Source organism: Mytilus galloprovincialis, chromosome 4 (genome assembly GCF_965363235.1).
Source record: "Mytilus galloprovincialis chromosome 4, xbMytGall1.hap1.1, whole genome shotgun sequence".
Lineage (NCBI taxonomy): Eukaryota > Metazoa > Mollusca > Bivalvia > Mytilida > Mytilidae > Mytilus > Mytilus galloprovincialis.
Genome location: NC_134841.1, coordinates 64,160,572 through 64,166,640, shown reverse-complemented (window position 1 = coordinate 64,166,640; position 6,069 = coordinate 64,160,572).

Genomic DNA, 6,069 nt, shown 5'->3' with positions numbered 1-6,069 from the left:
GGACAGAAAAACTAAATGATCTGAATTTCAAAGGTACCCAAGCAATACAAAGCATCACCAATCTGAAGTATCATCTTGTTTGCTGCAAAAACCAAGACGGTGCTAAAAGTGTTTGACACTATGAGTTAAGATGATGTCTTGTTAATATGTGAGGATTGGATCTTGTAAGATATAGAGAATCTAACACTGGAAATCTCAGACCCATGAGGGTAAGTTTCTAGTTCTCTAACAAGGTCTTGCCAGAGTTTGAGAATTAAGACATCTTACCAGAGTGTATCATTTTCATGTAATTGCTGAAAATCAATAGACAAGTGACAAAAACCAGGAAAACAAAATAGACAAGCATTTTAATAAACATGAAATAACTAAAGGAATATAGAGAAAACACAAATAGACATATATTACTCAGGCTCATAGAAAAAAAAAAAAATACATGATTAACTTGAAATTCTGACAGATCAGGTGAAATTATTTTTAGAAAAGAAGTTGATCACTCATTGATGCAACTGTTTACTTACTTTCCTTCACATATTTTTGACATGTTTATCAAAATATACATGTCACAATACATATTTTAATTTTAGGGCATAGAGACAATGATGAAGTCAGTGAAGTACAGAGTAACTGTTGTGGAAAAGGAACACGTCAAAAGAATTCCTGCTATTGGCTCGTACTCAAATTTCTCTTTTGAAGGAGGAGGCATACGTGTAGGGGAGGCTCATGGCATTGGAGAAGGTATATGCATGTTAATAATTCACTTCAGTAACCATGGTAACTAATGTCAATCCATTTTATGCCATGAAGACATGTATTAGGGTGTTACGCTTGCATACTTGTACATCTATAGCCGTCTCTGTCAGCATCAAAGTGTAATAGTACACTTGGATAAGGTTAAATCAGCCTTACAATACAATACAATATTTTTATTTTCCAAAATTAAAGGGCCCATTAAGAGCATAACATTAATGACAACATGACATAAACATTACAGAGTGATTAAAGAAACATAAAATTATAATTCAAATGCATGAGGAAAGGGTTAGTGGTCAAGGGGAGATAATTTTGATTTCTATTAGAGTATCTAAGTTAACTTGTAAGTTGAAAAGTCCTTTATCGAGGTATGCACATAAAATAGATAAAAAAATGCTATCTTCATTAATCATGATTCATGAAAAAAGATCTTTTCTGTATAAATTATCTAAACTCTGGTATTTTTTTTATATACTCAGTCATATCTCTTCTGAGGTTATTTTAAAGAGGGCATTCCAGAAGAAATTGCATTTTCAATACAATTTGAATTACAATATAAATATATCCTCTCATGTCGAGGTAAAATTTCATATTTACCACATACATTGGTAATTAATTCATGTCTGCCAGTTTCTATTCTTAAACAGTGATGGCTGAGTCTGTATTTTGTTTACAAATTTTTTTGTGGGTGCTTTAAATCTAAATAATTTCCATTGTCAAATGACTAATGAAAAATAAGTGTCCAATTTGCTTTGATTCTGTAAAAAAAAATCTCGCATGTTCTCCCAATCATTTTTAAAAATTAAATTTGAGCTCTTTTTTCAGTAAATTTTTAATTTATTTTTGCCTAAATTTTTACATATATTAAGGTCAATACCCAGTTTTTCTCTGTAGAAAATGATATTAGAGAGCCATGAATTATTGGAGCTAGTTTGAGCTTTACTCTCAATCATTTTTAACTCAGCATAAGCACTTTTCAATAAATCAGATGGAGAATTCTGTAGTCTATGCCAATACATAAACATATGTGTTAGCAAATTTATATAAAGAGGATATCTACCGAGTTCTGACAGGACTGCTACATTTGTGCACATCTTTGTAACGCCAATAATATACTTACAAAATTTTTAATTGAGCTTCTCAAACTCCCAATCTTTAAATATATATGTCATAAAAGAATAAACTTTTCCTTTTAGGTGTAATGTTAATAACACCCCAATTTTCACAACCATAAGTTACAATTGGCTGTATACAGCCTTAATCGCATCTCAAACTCAAAATATAATACTGAGCTTATATGGTAGTTTGTCAGCATCGGGATTACATTGACTTGAAAAGTGTGTGCTCTTATATATGTGTAGTTTGACCTATGTTGTATGATAACTCAAGTTTCCTTTGACTAAATTGAAAAACATTTATACACATTATTATTTAAACATCAATTCCTCTTTTCTAATTGAGCATTTTTGATATTTCATATCCTGAGTTAATGTACATACTGGTCAACCTGATCAGGCCGTGTATAACTTTGGTTTTCTTGTCTTGCCTTGATTTTCCCGTATGTTAAAACACAACTTATTCGTCCCATAGTTTTAATTTATTATGGCTAATTTCTTTTGCTCATGCAAACTTAACTGATACATGAATGTGCATGTATGTTCCTTTTTTCAGGCTTGTTGATAAAGAATGATCAGATTCCAGCAATCAACATCAGATAATATCACAGTATTCAAGGAACCTGATGATAACACATTTCACCAGTTGCCTAAAAGAAATACAAAATCAGACACAGAAAATTTGGTAATACAATGCACAAATGACCAGTTTTCCACTGAAAGGGAGCTTCTGAACCACCAGTTTGTTGGCAAATGTCAAATTGAAATTGAATTTAATTCTGGTTTGAATTCTGACATCACAAAGAAAAAGTATTATGAAAAACTATCCGAGTCATCCTTTCTGAGAGGTGTGTTAAATTTGTCTGCTGAAACCAAACAGATGGGAGGGTCAGAGAATAGCTGGACACTTGGTTGGGCCCTCAATACAAAAAGAAAGTCCAAGCGCTCTAACAAAAAACAAAAAAAATACTTAAGGAGGCTCTCGGGTATAAGATTTTTAGAAAAAAAAAAAAACTTTTATTTTACATTACAAATTTTATTAATTACCTTTAGTAGAAAACTGTTGTTACTTTATCATATGGTACAAAAATCATTCCAAAAAATTTATTCGTGTTGACCCCAGGTGACTTTTAAAATGTCGATTTCATTGAAAAAAGCTCTAATTAAATTATCTCCCTTTGGTGCAAAAATGCCAAAAAATTGAAATATCTTTTTTAACTCATCGGAGACCTATATTTTTTATTGTTGTTTTCGAATGAGCTGTACATACACTAAATAATTGTAAAGTTTAAGAGATTTCTGTTATTAAGTTCTTTTTTTTTTTATTTCGATATTACCGCTGTTTCTCCTATTAGTTCAACAGAAAAAAAGGACATTAACAAAAATGTATGCTTCTTTTGAAGGCAGATTGTGAGCGTAAATGAACGGTGACCCCATTTTTTTATTTCATTTTTATATTAAGGATAAGATAAAGTTCATTTATAGAAAAATATAGTGAAATCCTATATTAAATTAAAAATTTCATTTAGACCCGCGAGCCCCCTTAACTGAAATATTTGACAAAGGTCTCAAAATGGGGAGAAAGGAAGATCCCTTTGATGTTTCAGAGAATATGTCGCATGTCAAAAATTCTGATGGCACAAGGAGGTTATGATGAGATATTGTCTGTACAGCAAGTAACAAGCATCTTTTCTAGAATGTGTAAACAAAACAAACACCTAGAGGATGATCTAGAAGCAAGGAGGGAAACCGAAAAATCTCTACCATTAGACAGGAAATCCTGAATAAGTTTTGAAAGGGATTGATTATTTTTAGTTCAACCACCTCAAAAAATTTTGTATTTTTTATGAGGAAGACTTGACATTTGGGACAAAATAGTCAAAACTTGTGATTATATAGGGGTAGCCTCAAGTATTATCATATTATTATTTCGGCAATTAAATAGGTCATTGTGAACTACACCTTTATGATCATATTGATGTAAATAATGAGGGCCCTCATGGGGTTTTTGATTATGTGATTACTTGGCCGTTTTTTTAATGATTATTTGATTATTAAGCCAAATATTTCATGATTATTTGATTACCTAGGACTGTATTTTTAGTTTATGATTATTTGATTACTAAAGATAAGCAAATATTTAATGATTATGTGATTATATTGGCAAAAAAATGGTGATTATGTGATTACTAGGACCCCCCCATGAGGGGCCTCAATAATGTGTAGGGAAATGTGATCATGTTGGTAACAATTTCAAAATGTGAATAACCTATATACTTTTTACATGCTGAGTAATTATTGTAACTACATGTACCTTTACCTTGTGTAATCTGAATATCATAGATCTTTTTTAAGGTTTTTAATTCAATTAACTTTTGGCCTCTAGGGACATTCTTTCAATTATTCAATATAATAAGTGCTTCCTAAGTGAGGAATCTAATGTACAGTAGTTGTTGTTTGTTTATGTAATTTATACATGTTTCTTGTTTTTAACTCACCTGGCCCAAATGACCTTAACTCATCACTTGCCGTCCGTCATCGTCGGCATTAACTTTTTACATTTTGAACTTCTTCTTGAGAACCTCTGAATGGAATAAAACCAAACCAAGACTAATAAAAATGTGTGTGTATCTTGAGAACCCCCTAAATAAAATAATATTGTGTTCTTGACATCTTCCCAGCGGGATGATCGATAGAAATGATACATTCTTATTATGTATGTTAATAATCATATTCTGGTATATCAAATTAATCAAATATTTTGTGTTATATCAAATTGTAAAAAGTAAATTGGCCCTTAAAGGCTTCCATATATATGATTCAAATTTTTTAGTTTTTACGCTGATATTTCCACTCTTTTTTTTAATGTGAACTCGGTTGGAATATTGATAGATACAACAGAAAATTGCAAATTAACAAAAAAAAAACAATTAGCAAAATAAGTAATAGGAAAATATCATATTGAATAGAAAACATTGGCCCCAAGGTCTTATACATGCATTATAGGACTATTAACTTATGTCTATAGTGTTCCAGAAACCATAGAATTATAATACGAGAAAATTTGCTAGATATTTTCATGCCCATTATTTGATAAAGTAAATAAATCTTTAAATAAAAATTGTTGCTTGTGACTGTCAAGTATAAATTCATTGTTAGAAAATTGGCATGTTCTTTTTTAGGGGGGAAATTAAAAAATACTATTATCAAAATTTTGCATTGGAAAAATATTTCACATACTCGGGAATAAAATCCTAACAATACTTTGAAATTAAAATATTTTAAGTAAAAGGAGATTTTAGACCCTAACAAAATGTTATACGGATAGCTTGAAAATGAACCACCTGGTGCCTTTAAAGCATACTCTAAGGGTTTTACTTGTTTTTGAAAGCTGTACGATGACATACAGTTGTTAAAATCTCTATCCTCTGTTTACGGTTAAATATTGCTTCATTGGCATAACATTTTCATATATAAATCTTAAAGACATCATTTAAGATAATATTTAAATGAAAAAATGGTGCGAACGGACTCAAGGGGCAAACGTGTATGATGAGAATGTGTTTTTGGGAGCGAATGCACCAGATACCGTCAAGGTTATCCATGTCAGTATTTATATATTAATTGTTTTTAATGATATGCTCAAATATGTATATTTCTGTCCTTTAAAAAAATTAAGAAAGCACTGAATTTCTGACCGTAGGTATTTTCCCTTTTGTAGAACGTTTTGCATCACTTGTTTACATCTTGAATGGAGCTCTCATACACACCCGAGTTCCAATGTCGTCAAAGTCTTTTTTAGAAGACCCCTTAAAGCGACCATGTCCAAGGTACTCGTTGTAACATGCGTTAAAATATGCGCACTGTTAAAGTCTTAATTTTAAATCTATGTTCAGTCAGCTGAATCATCCTATCCTTCAATACCAGTATTCAAATTAGAATAGTTAAAATCCATTCTGCAAATGGAGAACCTTCAGAAATTTAAACAAGAATGTATCCATATAGTACAAGGATGCCCCAATCGCACTATTATTTTCTATTTTCAGTGGACTATGGAATTGGGGTCAAAACTCTACGATTTGGCATAAAAAAATGGAAAGATCGTATCATATGGAACATGTGTACTAAGTTTCAAGTTGATTGAACTTTAACTTCATCAAAACTACCTTGGCAAAAAACTTGAACCTGTAGTGGGATAGATGGA